The 27,916-nt window shown below is 36.9% G+C and overlaps 1 protein-coding gene across 1 annotated transcript in view; it reads left to right on the top strand.

Moving 5' to 3' along the window:
• ZFPM2 (zinc finger protein, FOG family member 2) overlaps positions 1–27,916 on the top strand; it is a 450,548-nt gene that overhangs the window by 132,523 nt on the left and 290,109 nt on the right. The window lies entirely within an intron of this gene.

Below are 27,916 nucleotides of genomic sequence, written 5' to 3' on the forward strand. Positions count from 1 at the left end.
CAGAAATGCTGATGCATAGGAGCACATGTACCCCAATGTTCATAGCAGCAATGTCAACAATAGCCAAAACATGGAAGGAGCCTAAATGTCCATCACCTGACGAATGGATCAAGAAGATGTGGTATATATTCACGATGGAGTACTACATGGCAATGAGAGGGAATGACATATGGCCCTTTGTAGGAAAGTGGATGGACCTGAGGGTGTCATGCTGAGTGAAGTAAGCCAGGCAGAGAAGGACTTAAACCGTATGTTTGCACTCATAGGTCTAGCAGGAAAACAAGAAAGACCTAATGGAGAACCAGGGGGAGCGGAGGAGGGAGAGAGAGTTGGGGAGAGAGAGGGATGCAAAACTTGGGAGACTATTGAATGCTGAGAATGAACTGAGGGTTGAAGGGGAAGGGGGAGGGGGGAAATGAGGTGGTGGTGATGGTGGAGGGCACTTAAGGGGAAGAGCACTGGGCGTTGTATGGAAAACAATTTGACAATAAAATATTATGGAAAAAAAAAGTCCTTTGTCTAATCTCATTCCATGAAGGACTTGGGGTGGCTTATAAAAACATAAAATATAAAATGATAGAATAATTATTGAAGTAGTTAGAAGAAAATATGAATGAGAAATCAATAGAGACAGGGATAGTATAATTACATGGCCGTCTCAACCTGAGAATCTGATACAGTTGCTGGAAAAGGACCCCAAATCCCTCCTCCTCTCCTGGGCTTTCTTCCTTGTACTATTCTCTGCGTTTTGGAGGGCTTTCAAGTTTTTCAAAATTGCCTTCCTATCTCTGTTGCCTTTTCCCCTTTTCTTCTTGGGACTTACCTTCACAGACTTCCTCAGACATTCTTACTGATCTGTTCTCATGAGATCTCCATACTCAATCGGATTTATATCTTTCCATTTGAGAGTCCATCCAGAACTGCTCAGTTCCCTCTCTGAGGAAGAAATAAGGAAATGCAAAATGTTACCAAATCCTTCCTCTTGTGTTTTCAAAAAGCCACAGCACTGGCTACTTTCTATTGTGCATGCTTTTACAAAGATTTCCTTTCTTCTTTATGTTTTTTTTAAATTTACTTTTGAGAGACAGAGAGAGACAATGCGAGCAGGGGAGGGTCAGAGAGAGAGGGAGCCACAGAATCCAAAGCAGGCTTCAGGCTCTGAGCTAGTAGTCAGCACAGAGCCCGACGCAGGACTTGAACCTACGAACTATGAGATCATGACCTTAGCCAAAGCCGGACACTTAGCCAGTTGAGCTACATAGGCGCCCACAAAGATTCCCTTTATAAACAAAAAAAAATCAAATACATGCTTATCATTATTTTAATAAAACCTCCACGGAGTAAATGAATTCCACAAAAGTGGGAAAAAGAAAATTTGCAGTGAATGGTGGATGATACTAGTATTCAATAGGGAGCTCTTAAAAATAGACCAAATACATGAGACATTTTTACTGTTTTCAATTTTTAAGAAAATGATTTCATTAGACGGGAAAAGAGAGAGAGAAAACCATCAGTCGGAATGTTGGAGAATGCAGGCTCATGAGGAGGCCAGCAGAGAAGACAAACTAAGTGAACAGATGCAGATTAGGCCTCAGAAGATGAGGGAGTAAAAGGGATTTAATGGTGGGGTGGATTATAGAAATCCATGTAACAATGTTAAATAATTTTAGTTCCAGCCGAGATCAAAGCGGTGCTGATTGAACGCCCTCAAGCTGTTAACACGAAGTATCTTGAAGGGAAAAGAAAAAAAAAAAACCTGCCTCAGAGATTGGTCATCCTGGTCAAACAATATTGTAATCCATGGAGGTTCCAACTCTATTGAAGACACCATTTTGGGGGAGGAAAGAGGGCACTGGTGAGGGAATTTCTTCCTCTGGAACTCCGTATTAAAAGGGGCTTATGGTGCTGTTAGTAATTTGGTTGAAAATGCTCAAAAATATGTATATGATAAACCTTTCTTTTGGAGAGTGGAGAAAAGGTATTTACTCAACCATATATCTGATATCAGTGGGAAATTCTATAATTGAATTACCTACCATTCTTTAGTTTTCGCTTTGAGGGAAATTTTCCTTTCATCACATATACCAAAGGGATCTCAACTGTAGGTAAGGGTGACTGATAAAACCTTGTTTGTGGAAGACACTTCTGTCTGCAGCAGCAGCAAAAACATCTTGACTTTCGGAGGGGCAGGGAAGTGAGGCTGTATTCATACATGTGCATTTGTTTGATTTTGTAATGTCCCCAAGACATTATAAAATATAGAATTATAAAACAGTTGAGATTAGTTAAAAAATGAGATAGCCAAACTAACTTAGCCCTGGTCACAAGTTTTTTTGGACCAATTTAACGTAGAACTGTATAACTACATCTATATCTATCTGTGTATCATGTGCTAGAGGAAAAAGAGAAGCATAGTTCTATGCATCTTTATATACAGATGCCTCTTCATTTACTTTTCAAAATATAAAACTGTTTCTTATTTTTAAGTCACTAAAAATGCAAAGCCAACAGATACTAAAGCTGTATTTGTAGAAATTATACTTCTATATTTTATATTATACATTTATTTTATTTCTTTATTAGAGTTTATTGTCAAGTTGATTTCCATATAGTTACATTATCCATTTAAAATATATATTTGACACACCTAGTTGAACTATGTAGTTGAGAAAAAGAGTTGAATTATATAGGTGAAAAGCCAATTATTTGCAAATGCTTTTTTGTGACATTGGATACAGTGGCTGGAATTTCACTTGGGGAGGTTTAAAATAGATGCTTCAGTAAGGCATTCGGGATTTCTACTGCAATGGCAGTTTTAAGCTTTAGGATGTGTGGGATTGAGCTAGCCACCTCATTTTGAATTTTAAAAACCTTTATGTTAGGAGATAAAATATTGATCCAAATATTTGATAATAAATATTTATGCATTGCTTAAGAAGTTGGTAATGACTTCTTAGAGGAAAATTGCTTTTGGGTAGACAAAGTCTGAATAAAATTATTAGAATAATTTAATAAAAGTTTTTCTAATTCACATACATTTGCCTAAACATTGAGGCAAGGGTGTTTGAAGAATGAAGACTTTCTGCTGCACGTCCTTTTTTTGTAAGAAATAGCAAGATAAAGACAATACCTCATTAAATATGTGGCATGAGTGGTTTAACTTCATAGCTTTTCTTAGGTGGAGGTTTTATGACATGACATTTCATTCTTAATATTTTAATATGAATGCATTTTCTTTGCCAAACTAATTTCTATTTTTATGAGAGCACAGATCTGTTAACTATAACATCTTTTCTCATCTGTGGAAAACATCATTTCTCATCTGTAAAATATTATTTTAAGATCATATTCATGTGGTATTGGAGAAAATGATAAAAATTATAGGATTAAGGCCTTTTAATGGATACATATTGAATACTCTCAAAACTATTTAAAACAACAATAAAAATATAAATTAAGACAGTTTCTATAAGCTACCAGCTAATTATTAGTCAATTTTACGGTTTCCCACACATTTTTATGTTTAGGATGTCAGGAATGTTCTAAAGCTGGTATTTAACCACTGAATAATTTGGTTACTTTATTTCTATTTCTTTTAATTGCTTTTCCGTTTACATGTACACAAAACCCTTTTTCTCATTATTATTTTCATAGGCTTTTCTACACCACAAAAGATTTTAAAACATGGAGGGAGTTCATCATCTCATGAGGTTACCTATACTGAAATGTCATTACTTTAGATTGTAACTCAAATTGTTTTGTTGTCTCTTAAAGTGATACCATTTTACCCTACATATAATTACATTCTTGAGAGTAAATTCCAAATTAAGTTGTTTCTTAAATTGCCTTATATTCTTATTTTGAGGAAGTTCTTTGTTCTAAGAGTACAGGAGACCACATGGCTATTAATGAGTTCAGCATCAAACAAAAATTCTGAAATTATAATAGGATGGAAAAAGAAAACCCTAGAATGTTTATCTGTACAAAACTGGGCTCAAATCGTGGCTCAATGTTCCATTACTTATTAGTTGAATGACTTTAGAATTTTCCTACTCACTTGTCGGGATGAGCACTGGGTGTTACATGGAAACCAACTTGACAATAAACTATAAAAGAAAAAAAAAAGAAATTTTCCTACTAGCTCTGAATTTTGGCCTCCTCGTGGAAATGGTGCCTGCCTCCTAGATGCGCTGTGCACATTGAACAGGTTGGGTGAAGCGCTGTATTTCTTCCTGACCATGATACAGACGTGGGTAGGTGGAGGACTGCAGTAGAGACTTTCCGACATCTTTACCATTAAAGACAGATGATAGCAAGTTTGGGCAGAGAACTCTGATCTTAAGCCTGATGATTCCTAAACATATTCCTCATTCTTATACAGCTCTTTTACCAATGTGAAAAATAAGATTCTTGGAATGAGAGTGATTTTCGCTAAGTTACTTCATGCCTCTCATCCTCAGTTTCTCGTAGCAAATGAGGATAATACCTACTAATTATACTCAAACATGGCTTAAATAAAAGGAAGCCTGATTTGTATATGCCTAGCACATAGAAGTACTCAATTCTTCAGTTTCTGTTAGTGTTTTTATCATTATCTCAAAGACTACTGGTTCTCACTGGCTTTTAAGAAAGGTTAAGCCCATGGGGTGCATGGGTGGCTCAGTCGGTTAAGTGTCCAACTCCTGATTTCTCAGGTCATGATCCCAGGATTGTGGGATAGAGCCCCACGTCTGGCTCCATGCTCAGCTTCAGATTCTCTCTCTCTCCCTCTCTGCCACTCCTCCTCTCCAATAAAAAAATAAATAAAATAAAAAAGTGTTAAGTCGAGTGGGTTAGTAAATAGTTACTTTCTGTCTACATCATGGGAATTCTAACTGAGCGGTGAGAGCAGTTTGGTCAGCAAGACAGAAGCAGTCAGCACAGAGCCTGATGTGGGGCTTGAACCCACAAACTGTGAGATTATGACCTGAGTTGAAGTCGGCCACTTAACCAACCGAGCCACCCAGGCCCCCCTCATGACATTTTAGAAACAGTGTTGATTTTAATGGTTGCAAAAGCAGTACACCTAATCTCTGAAGGACCATATGGTTTCCTGGAAGGAAAAGGTAGTTTGGCCATCTGCCAACCTCAGTGTTTTAAACTTTGCTCACTTTATTACTACCCTCAGTAACCTCTCAAGGGAGAGCCTCTCGTTTCCCCAGCCCCACTGTCTTGCCATCTCTCAGACCCCTTATCTCCTTGCTCTTTGCTGGGCTCTCTCATCACTACCACTGTCCGTCTAGACCACAGCTCTGCCTTCCTTGTTCAACAGACCACACTTACTCTTCCTGTGCCCAGGCCTCCCGGTTAGGCCACTTTCTTTGCCCCTTAGCCAGACACTTTTTCCTCTGTTGTCACCTGCTAACCTGATGTTTCCCTTGGGAATCTTGCCAGTGTTAGTCACCATTTGCCTTCCATTTTCTAGCTTTCCTTCTAGAGGACCGACGTTATCCCTGGCTACTTCACTGCATTAGTGACCATCCCTTTGCTGTTAAGTTCACAGCTACCTCTGTCTGCGGGGTCATGTCCTCCTTCACCTGTGTCGACTCTCATATGCAACCACGCTTCATTCCTCTCCATGACCCAGAATCGTTGCCACACACTCAGAAAGTCCTTTCTCTGTTTATGACCGTCTGTGCATTTCCTGGCAGCCTCACTGTGGAGCCTGCAGAACTCTAGGCTTCACTTCCAGTCTTACTTTGTCTCTCCCATCTCAGCATTCTATAGAGTTGTTAGTGCCTTCAATGGCTCACCCTCTGAGTCTGGCTTATCATTGCATCACTATGAGGGGGAGGAACAGGCAGTCTCTATTTGTGCTACTTATAGCACTGGGCGAAAAATAGTTTACATGGATTAAATGAACATTTATTCTGTGTGAGACATCGTATCAGGTATTTAATAAGCAATATTTCAGGCAATTCTCTGAGCGTCTAAAGACCCAAGAAAATCTTAGAATTTTATTGTCATCATTTCAAATGTAAGTAATTACTGGTTACTATATTTATTTCCAGATACCCTTGTGTGTAAATCACCACAGTTGTTCTAAAACTCACCAACCTTAAAATCATTAAGTCCTACTTTCCTCTCAACTTCTCTGCTGAATACAGAGCAGTTATTTATTTATTTATCTCTTTGTATGAGAGATTTCTTTGTGAAAACCTTTCAAAACTCAAAACTCTCATTTGTCCCATGGAATGGGGGACTCATGGAGGGGGGACCTCCTCAGGGCATGTAAATCTGGAAACGTTATAGCTTAGAGGTATTATAACGGCTTTGATCATGAAGCCATGTCACCAGGTATTTTTTCCTATTATCTTTGCCCAGTTCTATAATAAGTTTTGCTAACTTCAAGGTGAATCTGCTTTAACGATGCTTTTAATTCTCTCAGTATGATCTCTAGTATTTCAGAGGGCTCACTCTTAAATTAATTGCAGCTTGTGATTAAAAGAAAATGACCTCACTATTATCTGAGAATTTCCTGTAATGAACTTCTCTTCTTGTTCCACATCTCCTTCCCCTTTCTTCTCCTTTCTCTCTCTCTCTCAATGCCTTGCTCCTATTTTTATCACCGGCTCTTCCATTTTGCTTCTCTCTTCAATTTTTACCTAGCTGGTTTCTTCTCTACATGCCTGTATCTCTCCAGCTCGGGTATTTCTCCTTGCATCCATGCAGTCAACAAATATTTATTGAGCACTTTTTTAATGTGGTGGGTTCTGATGTCACAATGCCTGACTTCAGGTATTGGTGTTGTTACTTCCAAGCTCTGAGGACTTGAGCAAGCTTCTTAGTCGCTATGTGCCTCAGTTTCTTCATCTGTACAACAGGAATAATAGAAATTATATCAATAATAAGAGAGAACATCTCACTTTGTTGTGAATGTACTACCTTCAAGTGAGTTTTAAACATTCTACCCTTGTTAACTCAGTCTCATAAAACACCGGGATGTAGAGACTGTTATTAAGCCCATATTTTCCTTGTAAGGTTATATATTTTTATAATTTGCCCAATATCACACAGCCACCTAGCTCCTCCGAGGGTTAAATGAGTCATTTATGTAAAGTGCTTGGCAAAGTGCCTGGTACAGATATTTAGTATTGTAATTACTGTTGGCCATTACAAATATTCCCATTTCACTACACAGTAAGTACCTAAGGAATATTAGCTGTTGTGACAATGATGAGTAAGGCACAATGCGAGGTGCCCTGAGTGTGAAAACTGCGTCACATATGAAGGCGATACTCAAGAAGTTTATAAGACATTAAAGTACTTTGAAACTGTCATTTTCTTCCTTTGTTTTTCCCTTTTTTCTTCTTCTCTTGTTTCTCCTCTTCCTCCTTTTTCTCCTCCTCATTCTCTTCTTCTCCACCCTCCCCTTCCTCTGCCTCCTATTTTTTTCTCCTTTGAGAGAAGTGGAAGAGCACGTAACAGGAACAGAGACTTGAGAGCCAGGACAACTTGCCCACTCCCCAGCTTGGCTCCTGCTCTTCTGCTAACCATGTGACCTTTGACAAGTAAATTACTTTACTGTGCCTCAGTATTTTCATCAATAAAATGGACCAAAAATATGTCTGCCCGGTAGGGTTATTAGAAATACTGAGCGACTTAATACATAGAAAGCTTTGAACATAGCATATAGATAAGTAAAGAGTTTTAAGTATACACTTTATCAATCAATACCAATTAATTATATTAAGGGTTTATATACCCTGTTCTTAATTTTAACTTATTTTGTTATTTTACATTGTTTCCTTTTTTTAATGCTTGCTTATTTTTGAGAGAACGTGAATGGGGGAAGGGTAGAGAGAAAGGGGGACAAAGGATCCGAAGCTGGCTCTGTGCTCATAGCAGTGAGCTCAATGCAGGGCTTGAACTCACAAACCGTGGGATCATGACCTGAGCCAAAGACAGACGCTTAACTAACTGAGCCACCCAGGTGCCCCTTATATTGTTTCCTTTAAAAAAATTATACTAAATTACAATTATTTTAAATTCCCTATTACTAATCATATTTCCTTTAAAATAATGGCTCACATTTTTAAAAAAGGTTTATTATCTCTGCTCTGTTAGATTTTACTTTTGTTTCTTTGATCACATGGTTATATACCTGAAATCTTTGTCCAGCCTGTCCCATTGGAAAATTTCCGAGCAGCCCTGGATCTGGCAGGTTCATTCTGCTTCGAAACACTTAACTGTGTTAGGCACACTCTTTTGTTTGGTTCATTCCGTCTCTGAACATACTTTCATTGGCAAACTATGAATATGCTCAATGTCCGTTTTAGGACAGAATTGGACAGAGTGATGATTTTTCTGTGTTATGTGATTTGTATACATTTATTGATTGCTAAGATGATATCACATTTGGGCAGAATCTTTTTGGGCATGAAGGGACTCACTCATGGCACGATTAATGGGATATCAAGTCTGATCATCAGTATGTAGAGTGTGGCTGATAAAGCACCAATTTGTTTTGCCCAGAGGAGCGGGAATGTGGTGAGGGGTGGAGGCGGGACTGTAACAGAATCAAAGCACTTTCCATATTCCCCAAAATAGAAACTTGCTTTTGGAGGGCTTCGTCTTAGGTCCCGCACTGATATTTGACACTTACTGCTCTAGTTCTGACAAGAGCTGAGGCTCTGTTTAAGTATAACTCTGTTAGTACTCTTGCTAAATTCTAATACACCTGCATAGTCTTTTTATGGTAAATATGACTTTGATAAAACTGCCAGCATTTGACCTTCTCACAGAAACATTTGGATTATGACCCAGGACCCCAGGTTCCTAGGCCAGCATTTCACAAAATGAGGCCAGTGGCCTACTTGAGCACCACCCCAGAAAACCGAACATTTTTATGGACAGTGATCTTTGAGGACTTGCATAGGCACATGCAAAACAAACTGAAGGTCGGTGAGCTTTAATGGCCTTATATTCAATTTGAGAAAACAAGTAGATCTTAGTACCCCAATATGCCGTCAAACAATCAGAATGCTATTTGTGGTATAGTTTTACACATATGCATAGGTATCCCTCTCTGATTATTTGCTTGGAACCTCCAAGTTAAAACACAGAAACTGCTAGGGAATCTGAAAGAATTGAGTCCATTGCTTCGTCCATGGTTTACTTAGTAAACATTATTTTCAACCAGCATTACAAAATGCATGTCACTGAATTATTAGGGATGAGATTTAATGCAACATAATTTCTATACTTGGAGAACAATTTAAATACTAAAAAAAACCCTCTGACGTCTGACTTCTAAACATTTCTTGTATTTCATATTTTCTGTCCCTTTGATTTCACTCATTTCGAATATGCCCTGGTTTCCTTCCCTGGACTGACCTATCTTCAAGATCCAATTCAGCATCTTCAATGATCCTCTCTCCTCAGGGGACCCTGTGGCAACAATAGTTCATAGAGTTTATTTGGTAATGAATGAAATACCACTTTGTGGCATTTTATATTTTATTCTTACAAACTGATGTTTACAATCGTGTTTTAAACATTTTACATGTTTTTATATTATCTCACTAACTAGCTGACCACCTCTTTATATCCCCAGGAGAGCACAGCAGAGTGTCCCAAACACAATAGATGCTCAGTGAATACTTAGTGGTTTGAGATATATTCAATTTTAGTAAAGATGAAAGAAAAGAATCAACTATGCCACAGATTACATGAAGAAAGCTGAAGACAAGACTTAAGTCCACTGAATTAGGATCACTACTGCTACAATCTTATATATTTAGAGGAAACCCCTATAGGATAATAGAATTAAAGTGATGTATTTCTCTCTCCCTTCCAAAGCCCTTAGAAATACGAGCACTCAGACAGAAAAATTACTTTGTATTAATGCATTTATTACCTATATATAAAAAACGTATACGTATACACACAAGCTTACATGTAATATACACACACAGCGATACATATTCACACCTGTGCAATTACAGTAGCTTTTAACAATGGAGAGAGAATGTAATTGACTTTATTCTTTGGTTTTGGAGCTTAGATTGGAAAAGTTCCAAAGCACTTACGGGGCTCTACTGTCTTAAACAGGCTACCCTGCCATATGGCAGTTTTACTGTGGTGGTTTAGTTATAATTGATTTATATTAGATTATGATGATATACTTGGTAGTCCATTAGCAAAGTAACTAAGCCGGACATACTCCTGTGTAAGCGACTACTGGATGTGCGTCTGATAAGACCCAAAGATTTTGTTTCTAGTTTTCAGTTTCAGTCTTTGTTTCAGTCTCTTCAGTTCTGTTTTTTGATCTAAAACTTTTATTCCAGGGGAAGTACTGTACCGTAGACATACATCCTGAATCACTTGCGTTCAGGCTGACGGAGGGTTCTGCTAACAGCCTTCGGTTGCATTCAGCAACAGCTAGTTCTCAATTACTTGTGTTGACAAGCATCAGGGAGTATGTAAAGGCACTATGAATTAAGTCACTTAATGTCAACCAACAGTTTAAAATGGTGTCAACATTTTAAACTGAGAGGCCAATGGGCAACAAATTTAGATTTGTGATTTGCCTCCTTTCCCCCTTTTCCCTTTCTTTTCCTATCTCTTCATGTCATTGGTAAATTAAAAAAAAAAATGCCAAGAAGCAACCAACATAAAACCCCTTAAATATTAAAAAAAAGAACTGTATGTAAATATACATAATTTAACGTCTTATAATCTAGTTTTTAGTAAGTCATTATTAGCTGTTAGCCAATATGTAATTATGTAATAATTTGCAAACCTAATAGGTGAATAAATATTTAAAATCAAGGTGATTAAAACAATCTCATGATTAGTTGAGTGTAGAGATGATCATATGGGAGAATGTGGCTTTAAATGTATCCATCCTGGATGAATATCCCTTTTCTCAATTCAAACTGAGCAGCTTCAGCTTCAGCTTCTTCTCTCTCTCTCTCTTTTTTTTTTTTTTAGTCTCAGCTCCCCGAGTCTATTGCCCTCAGGGGAGCCCACCCCCAGAGCCTCTGGGTTTCTCAGAAGCACCTCATTCTGTGATTCAGTACTCTGTACCAATTCAGTCAAAATAAAAGAACATCCATATAAGCAAATAAAATGTGGATTTAATACAAAGTTCCTGATTTATTGAAAAACATTGGCTAAAAGTACTTCATTTCTTTTACGGCTGCAATAAAGTGATTTTACAGTTAGTAACATATAACTTCCAGGAGTGACAAATTTGGTACTTAAAAAATATTTAGGCTAAAAAAAAAAAACCCTGTCACTTCTACTAAGTCATTTTTAGAGCGTAATCATTTTAATTCTTCCCTCTCTCTAATTTTATAACTGGAGACAACCTTTCCAAGGCAAATCCCTAACCTCTTATAAAGAACCTTTCTGCTTCTTATTGTTATGATTCTCAACCAATGATTAGTGAAGTTATGACTGACCTGGAAATTAAGAAACACTTGGGTGCTTCTTCTTAGTACCCTGTGCACATAATAAATAAACACCATCAATATTAAACAGCTTGAATGTACAAATTTAACATAAAACCTTTGATAGTTAGCAGAGATTAAGTGTTTGAACTGCTCAGTGCTTGTGATTTGCTGAGGAAATATTAAGTGTCCAGTTATAATACTATAGCCAAAGAAAATTTGCAAGTGCCAGAAGATTTAAGCTAAGGAAAAAACTGGCCTAGATTTAAGATCATTCTGGATATGCATGTTTAAAAATTTCATGAAACTGGAAGGGTATTATTAACAGTATGTCTGGAAGTCCTTAGTGAATACTTTTTCACACAAATAAGTGGTGAAACAAAATTGTTCGGCCACTGTTAACTTTTAGCAGCAGAATTTCTACCAGTTTGCTGATTGATTTAGAGAAATGTCTGTTATTGTCCAAAGGCAGCTTTCAGTTGTCACATTTAATTTTGGAATTTATTTTAAAAATCTGGAGCTTCCAAAACTGAGTCTTGAAAAGAAAGTAGTGCTTAAAATAAGGTATCTAGCCTAAAGACCTATGGGGCACTATAATACAATGAATAGCCAGACCTTTAGAGTCAGAACTTCATGGAAATGGCCTTGGAGATCTTGGTATTTTTTGAGACCTCTTATACAAGATTTTAATGTATGCTTGAGCGTCAGAAGCATGTGTCAAATATGTATGCAGGATAAGGCCAGGCACACTATTTTGAGGGGCAAATGTGACTTTTAGTTGTTCTTAAAATGGTTCTCCTCAGAGCCATTTAATCACTTCCCCCATCCTCCTCCATCCTCCTCACAGCACTTACTGCCCTTTACGTTAGCATGTTGCATGATTTTCTCTCTTCTCCTGACGGCCCGGAAGCGCTGTGCACGGGAGCCTTGTTTACCTCACTCCCACTGTTATTACCAGTGATTTGCATAATGGGCAATTGATCAATATCTAGTCAATGAATGCAGAACTTGACATTGCTTCTTTGCATTTAAAAATACGCCTTTTAGGGGTGCCTGGGTAGCTCGGTCAGTTAAGCTTCCCACATTCTTGTTTCGACTTAGGTCATGATCTCATGGTTCATGTGATCAAGGCCCAAGTCAGACTCTGTGCCGACAGCTCAGTGTCTGGGATTCTCTGTCTCTGCCCCATTGCTGCTTGCATGCTCTCTCTCTCTCTCTCTCTCTCTCTCTCGCTCTCTCTCTCTCTCAGAATAGGTAAATATTAAAATAAAATAAGATAAAATAATGTCTTTTAAAGTTAGCATGCTCAGGTAGTGATTTGGCTGAAGAGTAGGGTAGGCGTGAAATAGGGAGAGTTGGGGGTGGGGACGATGGTCACATGAGGGCCCTGTCCCAGCACAGGGCACAGGGCATCTTTACGTGCAGCCCTGTGACATCCCACAAGTCAGTTAAGAACTGAAGTCTGTGAAAATACATGCAAACTCTCCATTCAGTGTTTATTTGTTCTTACACCAACGAAGTCACACTTTTTAAAATTTTTTTAAAGTTTATTTATTTATTTTGAGAGAGAATCCCAGCACAGAGCCCGATGTGGGGGGACTTGAACTCACGAAACTGTGAAATCATGACTTGAGCCATAACCAAGAGTCCATGCTTAACCAACTGAGTCACCCAGATGCCCCTATATGTCTCACTCTACATGGAAAAACTGGGAATTTTTATTTTTATTAAAAACACAATGAAGTGACTGATAAAAGTGTTCTTCCATATGATATATTTTCAGCTAGCAGGGGATTTTTGGTAACGTTTTCTAAGAACTTGAGAAATTGGTTAACTTGCATTTAATATCAAACTATAGTAAAATGATTTCAGTCAGCTGATTTCTTTCTGATAACCATCATATAGGCAGGGAATTAAAGGTTGTCCACCATAAGATTACCAAATTAAATAGCATTTTGTGAGTGGAAGGAATAAAATGTTTTTTACTGAAGAATATGCAATGATTTTCTAAAACTTGCTTATAACATAGCTATTAGTGATGAGCTTAAAAATTATAGCATAGCCATGATTATGTGCACTTATGATGGCTGCCCCATTGTACCAAAGTGGAAACTTAGGTCCAAATAATTTATGTGACTTTCTCAAGGTTATATAACTAACTGGGGCAGATCTGAGGCTAGAAACTGGGTCTCTAATATACTTTAAAGTTTTTCCATCAAACTACTTCTCATGAGTTTTCTGTGTCTGGGTCATTCAGGATTAAAGGTTATAGGCATCACTTAGCTCAATAATAAGAGTTGTTTAATTAATTTTGGATCCAGAGGAAATGAATTCTTTCAATAATAACTTGGAACTCTGATCCAAGTTTGCAAAGCAACAATGAGTCATTTGACATAATTCTAATACATTGTTTTCCTAATTAGACATCTTCCATTTAAATGCTGTTGAACATGGGAATTGAAGTCAGCACACCTTAGTTCACGTGTCAGCCCTCAGCCCTATACTTCCTAGCAGTGTGGTATTAAATAATTGCTTTAGTTTCTCTTGTGTAATGTTTCATTTATAACATAAAATATCACTTAATGCTGATTTGAAGATTGAATGATAATGTTTGTTGAAATGCCTATGTTAACTATGTTGTTAAAATACTATGCAGATGTCGTTTTAAAAATCTAAGTTTCTACCTTTCTAGCTTATTGTGTAAGAGTGGAATGTGTCAAAAGGACTTACTGTCCTCTACTCTTCATGATCCAATAACACTCTACTCATATTGTAGATGCCGGAGTGAAGGATAGCTAAAATAATAAGCCCCCAATGGTCCTGATTCCTCATAAGAATGATCAAGGTGGGTTGGGAGCAGAGTTTTGTCACTTACTTTTATAGTTTGAGGTTTCTTGACGATAGAAAACTTCATGGTTTTGTAAGATCTGAGGTAAGTGAGCATCTTACAATTGGTAGGGTCACCAATCGATTCCCAAGCCTAATCCTTGTGAATATTAACTCTGTGATGGAGAAGGTCTTTCCTGGAGCTCAACTAAAACACATTCCCAGTTTTGTCCCCCAAAGCATGACCCTGAGAATGAAGAAGGAACCCAAGATCACAAGTGTGCTCTGGCTTTTTTTCTGGTTGATCTTCATAGTTTGGCAATCTATAGCCTAAGAAAAACATGGAGATCTTTTGGACAGGAAGTTAACTCTTCTATTATAATGTTGTTCTCAGGGACCATACAATCTTAAAAGTTTTGGCCTGTTCTTAGCTGACATAATGGTGAAGCTTCTTGAGTGCTTTATCATACTCTGAGGTTAGTTTTACATTTACTCAATTTTAGGATCCTTAGGTTTAAGTTAACATTCAGATTGATATGTGGAAGCTAGTATCATTGTGAGGAAGCTAATAAAGGCTATTGCTTACTTTAAAAAAATAACTTATTTTAATTTTCCCCAATAGATCATTTTTTTTGAGATTATAACATTTTGGAGGGTATGTATGTTTTAAAAAAATGTAGATGGTATTGCTCTTCTGTATCCCTATTCTGTGCCTTATACATAGAAGGTAGTGGCCTAAAATGGGTTCTTTCTCCTAAACCGTTTAAATAATGTGGTAATTTCTCTAGTAATTAGTTTTAAGATCAGTGTGACTTAATTTGAGGCTATGTGACTAGTGAAATAGTAATGGTAGCATTCTTGAAGCACAGTGCCTTAGAGTCACTCATTATGAACAAGGAGGAAGTTGTTAGCAGTACTCTGTTTTTTCTCTTTGGGCTCCATTGTTATTGGAAATAAAGGAATGTTTTACACTTCCGGAAGTAAAAGCCATTAAAGTTTATTTGTCTGAGAGTATCTACAGCCTTGCTATTCTGTAACCTGAAGATACATAGTTAAACATGTTTATAAACACCATGACTGCGTGCTTGGTGGACTTTTTCTTTGAATGACAGCTCATACTTTGCCAATCCTATAATGTAAAATTCAACCAATTCTTCTGTGTATCAGATATCCTGATTGTTATAATCTCCTTTTGTTTCAAAGCTGCTTTTATTACAGTGCATAAATCAAAGTCCTGCCGTGTTGGTGTGTCGCTTGAACCCCCCGTTGAGCATTAAATAGTGTGGTAGGTAACCACAAGCGGTAAGTTCAGTCATTACCGCGATAATCTTTTGAGAATGGATGATTACAGTAACACATTGTTTTCTTGTCAGTGGCTGTCTCATAGGTAGCTGCTCTGAGCTTCATTTGACTCATGTAAATTTTAACCTGTTTCATGGTTTGCAGGGAGCAGCCATATATATATATCTTACGCCCGGCTCTCGGAACCACATGGTGTTTGGAAGAAAAGAGCAATATTTATCCAGAGAGCAGTGATACCTTATCTAATTTGCCACTTCTTTCTCCCTTTCAGAATCATTTCATCCTCCTATGCCTGCACTCATGCACATATCTTCCCCTTACACGGCAGTTATATTGCACACCCCTGCACCTCCTAACATAGCTCTATCTCAGCCATCTCCGGGATTGTGTGTGTATCGCTGTAGATTCCAGGTGCATGTTCCCTCAGAGAAAGTAAGTTATGTGCGATTCGATTTCTATTCTTTCTTTTTATTTGAATCCTTACTATCAACTTGAGTTTTATTTTTCTCTTTGATCAACAAGTATTTATGGAGCTCATACAAAGGGTATGTGCTAGACATTCAAGCACTAGACTAGAAGGCAAATAAAAAAAACAATTCAAAAAAGCATATTCTGGGGGAAAACCATATTCTGAAAAGTTTTGAAAAGGGTCTTTCTGGGGAAAAGAAACATTTTCATGAATAGTAACTGCACGCAATTAATGAATGATGACACTATGGGATTACATACCCTGAAAATTCAGTTCAGAAAATGAGTTGGAAGCAAAGGTCAAAGTAAAAGACTTCCAGGAGAACCTATTACATCATACTTTTGACATAAGAAGAATATGTTTAAACACTTGGGCTGTATTGCTTGCTTTAATTTTGATCAATGGCTTTGCCATTCTATTAGCAAGAGCTGCCATACCAAATACCATAGCCAGGGTGGCTTAAATTAATTTTCTCACATTACTGCAGGCTGGAAATCTGAGATCAGAGTGTGCCATGGTTGAGTTCTGGTGAGGGCTCTCTTTCTGGCTTGCAGAAGAGCACATTCTTGTTGTGTGCTCATATGGCCTTTCTTCAGAGTGAGCGAGTACAGTGAGAAAATGCTGATTTCTCTCCCTCTTCTTATAAGGATGCTGAGCTCATCCGATAGAACCCTACCTTTATGAACTCATTTAATCTTAATGACTTCCATACAGTCACTATCACTGGATACTGTTACAATGGGAGTTAAGACACATGAATTTTGGAAGGACACAGTTCAGTCTATAGTAGCCGTGGGTGGATCTGCCCAGAGAATGGCATCCATGTAGTAGGAATGTGTCTTAAGTAACCAAGTAAGCATTTAGTTATTGCTCAGATAAGAATCACATTGCATGGATTTATCAGCTTTTGTCTTGTTTCACTAAATTTATCTTCATGTATTTTGAGGCTGTTCTATTAAGTGCATGCAAGTCAATTTTTATTTCTTAGTGAGGTATTACTTCCATAATCAATTTATTACTCTGTTTATCCTTAAAAATTATTTTTTGCCATAACTGTTTACTCTGATATAGTATTTTTCTTGTAGAATTTCTCTGTTCCTTACCCTTGTTTTTATTAAACAGAGTTCCTTAATTTCTGCCTCTTCCCTGCTTGTGCTCACTCAATTGCTCTCTCTCTTTCTCTCTCACTCACTCTCAAAATAAAAAAATTTAGAACAAATTTTTTTTAAGGGACATGCCTGAGTGACTCAGTTGGTTAAGCATCCTACTCTTGATTTCGGCCCAGGTCATGAGATTGAGCCCACGGTGGGCTCTGCTCTGAGTGTGGGGCTCACTTGGGATTCTCTCTCCCCCTCTCTTGCCTCTCCCCTGCTCATGCTGGCATGCACTCTCTAAAAATAAATAAATAAACATTTAAAAATTAAAAATAAAATAAAACAGAATTCCTTTTTTGAGCAGTTTGGGCAATTATGAATAAAGCTGCTATAAACACCTGCTATAGATTTAAAGTTAGATCCCCGCACTCTCTTCATTTGTTGAAATGGCAACACCAAGGTGTTGGTATTAAGAGGTAGGACCTTTGAGAGGTGATTCAGTGCTGAGGGTGGAGCTTTCCTGATTGGGATTAGTGCCCTTATACAAGAGACCCCAGAGAGACAGCTCATCCCTTTTCCGGGTGGGGTTATAGTGAGAAGACAGCCATCAGTGAGGAAGTAGCCATTGCCAGACACCAAATTGGCTGATGACCTGATCTTAGCTTCTCATCTTCCAGAACTGTGAGAAATAAATGTTTCTTGTTTTTAAGCCACCCAGTTGATGGTATTTTTGTTACAGCAGCCTCAACAAACTAAGAAAACAGCCATGTGTAGGTTTTTGAATGGACATAAATTTTCACCTCCTTCGGGTAAACACCAAGGGCTGTCATTGCTGGATTGTCTGGTAAGAGTATGTTTAGTTTTGTAAGAAACTGCCAAACTGTCTTCCAAAGAGGTTGTACTATATTGTTTTCCCACTAGCAACGAATGAGAATTTTTATTGCCAATATTTGGTGTTGTCAGTGTTCCAGATATTGGTCATTTTAATGGGCATATAGTGGTATCTGATGGTTTTGATTTGGATTTCTCTGATGACACAGTGGCATCTTTTCATGTGCTTATTTACCATCTGTATGTGTTTATTCATAAGGCCTCTGGCAAGGTCTTCAGCCCAGTTTTAAATCAGGTGATTTGTTTTCTTATTGTCAAATTGTAAGACTTGTTTCTGTATTTTGTATAAGTCCCTTTGTCAGGTATGTCTTTTGCAAACATTTTTTCTCAGTCTGTAACTTCTCTTTTCCTTCTCTTGACATTGTCTTTTGCAGAGCAGAAAATTTTAATTGTAATGATCATTTGCCTTAAAATTCCTTATTCTAGATGTGTCTCCTGAATGTAGTATACAGCCAGATTTTTTTTAAATTAAATTCAGGTTCTTTGTCTATTAACTGGGTGTTTATTTTTTGCATTTATTGTGATTATAGGCCTGCCTTTATTTATTTCTACCTTATAATTTTGTATATTATTGATTATTAGGTTCTCATAGATAACCTTTTAAAAACTTTTATTTTTGGTCAATTGCTTAAAAATACTTTTTTTTTCTTTTACTAACTTGGGAGATATGAATTTTTTATTTCCATGTTTTAAAGTGGTTTCTTTTCAATGATTATCCTGATGCCTAAAGATCAAAACCCATCATTTATTAGCATCTATATATCTTTTCCAAACAAGGCAAATACTTTAGAATTTTTTAATCTCCAGGACACACTCTTATTTTACATGACCTTGTTGTTGTATCTTAGAAATGTGCTATTATTGTTTTATTTATGAAATATTTCTATAAGTGTATTTTGCTTATTTTACTTTGGTTCTTTGTTCACTCGCTATTGGTTTTTGCATGTTACACCTTTGATTTCTTACTCTTTTTAAAAGAATCATTTGATGTTTATTTTTGAGAGAGAGACAGAGACAGAGCATGAGTGGGGGAGGGAGGGAGACACAGAATCCGAAGCCGACTCCAGGCTCTGAGCTGTCAGCACAGAGCTCCATGCAGGGGCTTGAACTCACGAGCTATGAGATCATGACCTGAGCTGAAGTCGGACACTTAACCAACTGAGCCACCCAGGTGCCCCTTTAATTTCTTATTTTTGAAAGAAATTAGTAGTTCCCATTGTAGTATTCTCTAAATAGTAAACCCACAGCTTCTTCTACCTCCACCCTCCTTCTTTATTTGGCTTCACTATTGAGTATACACTGGCTATATTGAAGTTTATGTTGACCTTTTATTTCTCACAGAATTTGAAGTTACTAGTCTGTTATTTTCTGGCTTCTTTTCTTGCTGATAGAGAGATTCATTTTTACATCAATTGTCATTCCTTTGTATGTCTTCTTTTTTATTTGGTTACTTTTAAACCTTTTTGACTCTGCTGTTCTGTGGTTTCACATGACTTGTGTAAGCGTGGATTTATCTTTTTTCTCTTATGATATGTTTTGCAAATATGATGATTCATTTCATTTAGCAGTTATGAAGAATTTTAGCCATTATGTGTATGGCTATTTATTTTCCTCGATTCTCTTTATTCTGTTTTCTTGGCACTTGTTAGAAATATGATCTATTTGTTTTGCCCTCTAAGTATTTTTGTAATTTTATTTTTTACTAGTTCTCCTTTCTGCAGTCTAGTCAATGGTTTAATTTCCCCCTGAGGTTTTAATTTAAATTCATTCATTTCTAGAAATACAGGTTTTTTTTTTTTTTCAAATCTGACTATTGTTTTAATAGTGGTTTATTTTAACACTGTGGAGTTTTTGATTATTTCTTTGACACTATTATTTTAAATATACTTTTTAAAAATATACTTATTTTTAGCATATATCCTTTACTTTTTAATCAGTTTCCTCAGCTCTGAAAGTTGATAATTGTACCCAATCATTGAGTTACCGTGGGCATTAAATGAATGAGTACATGAAATGTCCTTAGAATAGAGTCCTTGACACAGAGTAATTCCTCAATAAATATTAGCTTGTCTTAGGGGACTTCATCTTTGGAAATCCTGGGTGGATTTGGGAACACATCTTTCCAGAACAGGTTTTATATTTGCTTTTGTAGCTGCCCTAGGGATACTACCAGCCTGCCTATTTTTGGTCCCAATTTATCAGAGGTGGTTGTGGTTCCTATGATGAAATAGTATAAATTCCAGCCCTTAACCCTGATGAATGCATACCAATGTAGCAATGCTCATACACTCCCAACAATATATGTATTTTACTACCTAAAGCCCAGGTCAGGATAAACAAGTTTCCCTAGCAACTTCATAAATTGGTAGCCTACAGAAGGCCCTGGCTTCATGAAATGGCCTCAGTTCCAACTCGCCTCATCATGTGGGCCTGCAGCATTAATTGTTAACTGCATGTGGCCACAAATGCCCTGGGTGATGAAGCACAGACACCCACAACCTGCCCACAGGCTATGGTGGCTTCAGTCCAGAAGTGATGGCTCTTTCTTTTTGGGCTGGGGGGAGGAGGTAGGGGAGAGAAAGGGAGTAAGCAAAGTCAGCTGTGCATTTTAGAAAGATCACCATCACAGCCCCCATGTGATGGAGGGTAGGCCTAGATGACACAAGTTAGGAAACAAAAGCAATGTCTGGTAAAAAAAAAAAATGGTGAGAACTTGAAACAAGTCAGAAACAGAGACTGAGGAGATGGGGGGAGCAAGTAGAGACTATAAAGTAGGAGAAGCCTCAGGGCTTTGTTAACAATTTTGAGCGCAGTGACAACAGATAAGAATATTGAGGAAGAAAATGTGGAAGACCCAGTGAAAAAGTACCCGTAGGAGTCCGATACTTAAGGAAGGATCAGGATGAGAGGATCCAGCCAAAGAGACTGAGAAAGGACAGTCAGAATGACAGGAGGATAAAGCAGGAGGGGAAATGATTTAAGCTTCTTTTCATAAAAAATTTAAGGCATTACTGGTGAATTATGACTTCTGCTGACCATCTATTTGACTAAATGTGGCCTGGTTTAGATACTGGAGCAAGTTCAATAACACAGAGATCTATCACCTGAGCTTGGGATGATTCACATGAAAAGCTGGCCAGGAATGAGAAAATGGAAGCATCTTTTTAAAAGCTTTTCAGAAATGGATCTTTCTGATTGTCATTTTTCCTTCTGCCTGACTCATAATCCTACTTTCAGAATTGAGAAGGTGATAATCTCCTAAGAAGTCACTTGAACCTTAGGGAATGGACTCTACAATCCAGTAAGCACCTTACTGATGTCTAGTCCTAATATTTTAGTGTTGCTACTTGACATATAATGTGTAGCTTTTAAGAGTATATGTATTTTAAATGATTGATCTTTGAACTTAACTTGTGAAATTTTCTGAAAAGAAGTTGCCGTGTGTGTGTGTGTGTGTGTGTGTGTGTGTGTGTGTGTGTGTGTCTGTTTTAAATGGTCTGGCTAATTAAGGCGTCTAGACTTCCTTTTTGCTTCCAGAACTTGAGACTTAAAATGTGTTCGTTCTTGGAAAACCATTCCTAATAACTGTTCTTGATAGCTGTATTTTTGCTTCTATTTTGAGAAGTAGAAGAATGTCATAGTCTGAGCTGCTGTAATAAAATACCACAGACTAGGTGACTTACAAACAACAGAAATCTATTGCTCACAGTTCCGGACGCTAGAAGGCCAAGCTGAGTGGCAGCTTGGTGAGGTGAGGACCTTCTTCTGGGTTACAGACTCACATGGTGGGACGGGATGGGGAGATCGCTGCGATCTCTTTTATAAGAGCATAATCCCATTCATGAGGGCTCTACCCTCACTACCTAATTACCTCCTTAAAGGCCCCACCTACTAACATCATCACCTTTGGAGGTTAGAATTTCAACATGAATTTGGGGGAGGTAGCAACTTTCAAAAGATAGCAAGGAAGGAATGTGAGTTTTTGAACTCGAGTGAGGATCTTTTACTAGCAACTCTAAACTGTGCAGGAAAAAAATAAAACATTTGTTTATTGAAATTTGCATCCTGTAAGGAATAATTTTTCGAACTGAATTAAGTGGATGCATAGCAATGTAGAAAAATGTCAGACTCAGGTTACTGACACAAAGATGAAGCTTACAAGAGACCAGTGTAGACAATGTAATGCCAGTTCATTTGTTTGCAGTGTCTGTGAGAGGGACCAGAGATCCATGTGAGACTTTCCATTTTTCTTCTTCTCTGTTAGAAAGCAAGACGGGGAGCCAGATTATTAGAAGAACATGTAACAAGGTTGTGATCAAACTTAGTGATTGAGTTACATAATGCTAATATTTAGGTATACTAGCTTTTGAGGGTCTTTGTCTAAATTCATAATTAGTATATATGTGCAAGTCTGATGAAGTACTCATAATGGTCTCATTTTTGTTTCTATAACTGATTAAATCACTTTCTAAAAGATTTTTATATTTATTTGTAATATGTTATATTGTACATTTAAGTGTTCATTTATACATTGTCTTAGACACTAAAATACCAGTTACAGGATGGTCTAGAAGGGGGATTTGGAAATGTTTTCTGTAAGAGGGTAAGTAACAAATATAAATTCTGCCACTGTTGAGATCAGTAGCAGCCATAGGCCATTTGTAAATGAATGGGCAGGACTGTACCCAATAAAACTTTATTTATCAAAGCAAAGAGTGGGCCGATTTTACAACCTCTGTTCTAGGACAGTGTCTAGCCTATAATAGGAATTAAAAAAAACCCCACAATGGAATAAATGAATCAAGATATTGTTACCAGTACCATCATCATCATCATTGACTACATTTGTCTAGGAGTTATTACTTACTAAGTGATCTATGTGCATTTTCTCATCCAATTTATTTGTCAGTCCTACACAGTCCACCAGTTTTGGTTGCAAGTGAACAAAATACCAAAATAACATTGCTTACATAAGAAAGAATTTTATCATCTTTAAACTTTTTTTTATTATTTATTTTTGAGAGACAGAGACAAAGTACAGGCGGGGCTGGGGGAGAGAGAGGGAGACACAGAATCCGAAACAGGCTCCAGGCTCCGAGCTGTGAACACAGAGCCTGACATGGAGCTCGAACTCACGAAACCGTGAGATCATGACCTGAGCCGAAGTCAGACACTTAACCGACTGAGCCACCCAGGCGCCCCGAATTTTATCTTTTTTAATGTATATGGAGTTTAATGTAAGCAATCAATCTAGTTTGCTGACAGCTGTAGAATGATAAGACATCCGGATTCATTCTGTTTTGTTGTTCCACCATCTTCATCCATCCATGTTTGTCTCAAGGGCAAAAGAGCTGCTCATACCCAGTTATCACATATGATTTCAGCCATAAGAAGGAAAAGAAAGAAACAAAGAAATGAAAGAAGGAAGGAAGGACGGGAGAGAGAGAAGAAAAAGAAGTAGGGGAAGGGAGGGAGGAAGGAGTGTAGTTTTTCCTTTCTCTTTATAGAGGCCTTCTGAAATTACACGTACCCTTTCTGCTTCCTATTTCCTGCCAGAATTAACCTCACATAGCCACACTTCCCTGCAGAAGAGGTTGGATAATGTTACATTTATTTCAGGTAACCACGTGTCCAATTTAAAATGAGAGACACTAATAATATGAAGATGGGTTGGGGCAAATAATGGGAGTTAATGGATAGTTTCTGCCACAGTTGGAATATCATTATTCCCATTTTTTCAGGGAAGGAAGCACGAGCTTAGGGACATTAAGTAACTTGCCCAAGGTAGAGAATTAGAGGAGCACAGATTCTGAGGGAATCAGCCAGGTCTTTGGAAACATTGAGTCTTCCTGTGTTGGAAGCCATAGACTGCCTTAATGGAGACATGAGCTTTTCTGGTCCATTATGAGTTGTTTTAAACTCTACTCTCCATTAGAAATAACACTTCCTTCCCTTTCAAGTATTTTAATATCACTTTAGTGTCCCCTTGATATGTGTCGTGATACCTATAATATGCACAAGTTATCTGAATTGAAACATTTCGTTTTGATGTAATTTACCCACTGAGATGTAGCCCAATGGTAAATTTCTAAAGGGCACTTTGCAGGAAGGCCACAGTAGAGGGAGCTAGGTCGATGGTGACCAAATAATGATCGTCGTGCCTCAGGGCTTCGTACCAACTGTGTCACAACACGTTCATATTTGCCGTAAATCATCTAGCTAAAAATTGCATGGTGAATATTCTCTATTTAGAAGAAATTACCTGAATAATGGGGTAATAAGATGATGTAACCATTATTAATTATGATAAGAAAATTTTGTATTTCAAGAGATGCCCCTCCACTCTTACCTACAAACATCAGAAATTCAAATTGCTCTTTCAGATTTTGGCACTTAGTTTTCAGCATAAACCAAGAACTGAAGATTTTTAAAAGGAGACTAGTAACCATTTCGTCCTCTGGTTGCTGTGTAGCTCTTGAAAATAGAATATTAAAGAAAATGACCTTTCAGCTCATTCAAAACTTTGTTACCTTTCTTTTTTTTTTTTTTTTAGTTTGGATGTGTTTTTACTTTTGCTGAAATGATATTATCATTTAAAGATGAATTTCTAGCAAAAGCTTACCATTTTATACGAAAAATGCTCGATGGAGTTATTTCTACGTAAGCATCAATAGAGACCACTAAAAATATGTGGTGCAAAAATAATAGTTCCTTCCCTTGTGAGAGCAGCAGTCAGACAGGACTCCACTATCTTCTGCTGAAACTTTAGAGCTGTGACCGTGTTTACATGCATGTTGCATATGTATGTCTTGCTTATCAATATGCAATTTAAATAAGTGATATCAAGCTTATTTCTGAAAACAGAATCCCATTTTTGTTGTAGCATTTCCTTTTAATATTTCTAAGTTAATGAGCAATTTCAAAGCAGGAAGGCTTTCTAACTTATGGTAGATCCTGGGGACTGAATACAGAGCCAGGCCCATGGACATGGATAAGTAAATAGTATTTGTTTGAGTAAATGAAATGAAAAAGAAATCTTTTTAAAAATTTAGTGTTAAGGTAATATGTACAAAACATTTACCTTTCTTAAGATTCTTTGCTAAAAATACATATAATATATAGGTGACTAAAAATTAGGATTTAAAATGCAATATTTTTTATATTTATCTAAAATCTTAGTATTGTAATAAGGTAATATATCAAAAGGGTAACTTATTTATATCAAGTATGTATAAATCCAAAGTTGACTGTTCTTGGAATTATGCAAATACCTTGTGTCTTTAAACATATTTTTTTTTTATTGCTCCGTCATCCACCAGAATGGCGCTCTTTTATTTGGGGCTGGCATGTGTGTGTAATCGGAGGTTGCCTGCACGTTGAAATTCTGAGGACCATTTTCACCAAAGTACTGTTTCATTGTGATTAAGCAGCATTGTATTTTCTTCTTGCTCAAGGAGCATCCTGCCCTCAGTCCTGTTTCCTCTCACCTCTTGGTCAAAGAACTGCATCATTTCATAGTGAGAGGAGTACATTATAAAGCACAATAATAATAATAATAATAATAAATGTTAATCAAAAAACTGCATGTGTCTTTCTGATTGTGCCAGTGTTGTGGTATTCAATTATGCAATTTTCATTGGCATATTAATCATCTTTTCAACAAACAAGCCAGCGTTAATTAAAGCAAACCATGGATAAAGACATGTTGCCGGATCATCATTCCGTTTATCACAGTGCACAGGCTGGCCGTTAAGTAAATTCCGGACTGTGAGATGAATTTCAATGTTGGCTTCATCTTTTTTGTTGTTGTTGTTGGAGTTTGAATGCAACTCATCTAACAATAATAACAACAAACTTCAGAGTTCACAAGAGAAAGATGAATTTGTTTGTAATTAATGGCAGAGAAAGAAGCTGCATGCCTCATATGTGGAGTTAGGCTATTTACAACCAAATAATTTTTGAAGATTTTCCATTTTTTCCTTTAACTCCAAGTACCAGAAGGACAGGGTTGAATAGCAAATTTGTTTTCTTTTATCTACCTTGTAAAAAAATATTCTTTGGCAGAGAGTGAGTTACTGCTTGTAGTTTATGGGCAAAAATCAGTATTTTCATAAAAAGTATATCATGATGGGTAATATTTAAACATATTGAATTTAAATCCTTGAGTTTTATTTAGAGTAAAATATTTGTTGCGAATAAAAGACAAGCCATCACACTTGTTTTCCATTGCTCAACTATAGTGTTGTTCACCTGTTATTATTTTAGACTTGTTGTCAGTCCTCCTTTATAATTATTCTAGTAGCTCTAGTCTTTCAAATTCTGCATATACCAACAATAATCATTATGGAAGGGATAAATCAATTCAACAAATTATGTTGCAACCAAGAAAACCAAATATATTTGCTATTCTGTTATATACTTGTAAGCTCCACATTAGACAATAATTTTAATTAACCTTCAAAACTAGTCTCCACAGATGCATCCATTGTTTATGCTTTTTAAAAATAATAAAATTTCCACATGCTAATTACTTATATGCCAGTTACATATATTTCTCCAACGGTAAGCACTTTGACACTTTGTACTGAAATTCCACTACAGGTCATTGCTGCCTGAATCCCAAATTGCTCTGATCCCGTGAAAACTCTGATTGCTTTCTCTAAACTATGTGAAACTGGAAAAATATTATTTTATATGAAATAATATTTAAACATTTATTTCACTTTTTTAAAGTATTTTTCCTTTCCTCGTTTTCTTCTTTCTAATTTCCAATTTTTATTTAAAATTTAGTTAACATATATGGAAATTGGTTTTGGATGTAGAATTTGGTGATTCATCACTTTATTTCACTTTTCAATTATTTATTTATATATATATGTATGTATATGTATATATATACACATGTATGTGTATGTATATATGTATGTATATGTATATATACACACATGTATATGTATATACATACACACACACATATGGGAAAATTATGTGTGAGGCAAAATGACAAACAGAATGTCTGTAAATTACAATATAAGTATGAAGTGTTTTATTACCATCAAAGTAAAGAAATATTGTTTGATTTTATTATTTGGGTTACAATTCTGTTCAGCTCATGGCAGTAATTGTATTTTTTTTTAATGTTTATTTATTTCTGAGAGAGAGAGTGAGCCAGGGAAGGGCCGAGAGAGGGGGACAGAGGATCCAAAGTAGGCTCCCACTGACAACAGTGAGCCCGATGCAGGGCTGGAAATCACAAACCAGGAGTTCATGACCAGAGTCGAAATCAAGAGTTGGACACTCAATCAATTGAGCCACCCAGGCACCCTAGTAATTGTATTTTTTTAAATTTATTTTAACATTTATTCATTTTTGAGACACATAGAGAGACAGCATGAGTGGTAGAGGGGCAGAGAGAGAGCAAGACAATATCTGAAGCAGGCTCCAGGCTCTGAACTGTCAGCACAGAGGCTGATGTGGGGCTCAAACTCATTGATGGTGAGATCATGACCTGAGCTGAAGTTGGCTGCTTAACCGACTGAGCCACCCAGGCACCCCAATAATTGTATTTTTTAAATAGAGTTGTTGAGTAGCAAATGTAACAGTACAAATAAAATTCCTGGCATATGATAAGCCCTTATTAAGTGATGTTGATTAGTCTTGATTGTAATTAGATGAAAAACTTCTGTTCTGAAATTTATGTGAATAAATATAATTGAGAATTTTTATAGATTTTACAATTTTCAGATGCCACCTATATTCATGATACCACAAAGAAAAGTGTAACATACCCATATAGAGTAATCAATGCCCTACATTTGCAACTGTTGTTGATGCTCAATGGATTACTTCCTAATTTTATATAGTACCTTGTACATTTTTAAATTGACTCAGTTTTCTTA

This window comes from Suricata suricatta, chromosome 15, assembly GCF_006229205.1.
Source record: "Suricata suricatta isolate VVHF042 chromosome 15, meerkat_22Aug2017_6uvM2_HiC, whole genome shotgun sequence".
NCBI classification, from domain to species: domain Eukaryota; kingdom Metazoa; phylum Chordata; class Mammalia; order Carnivora; family Herpestidae; genus Suricata; species Suricata suricatta.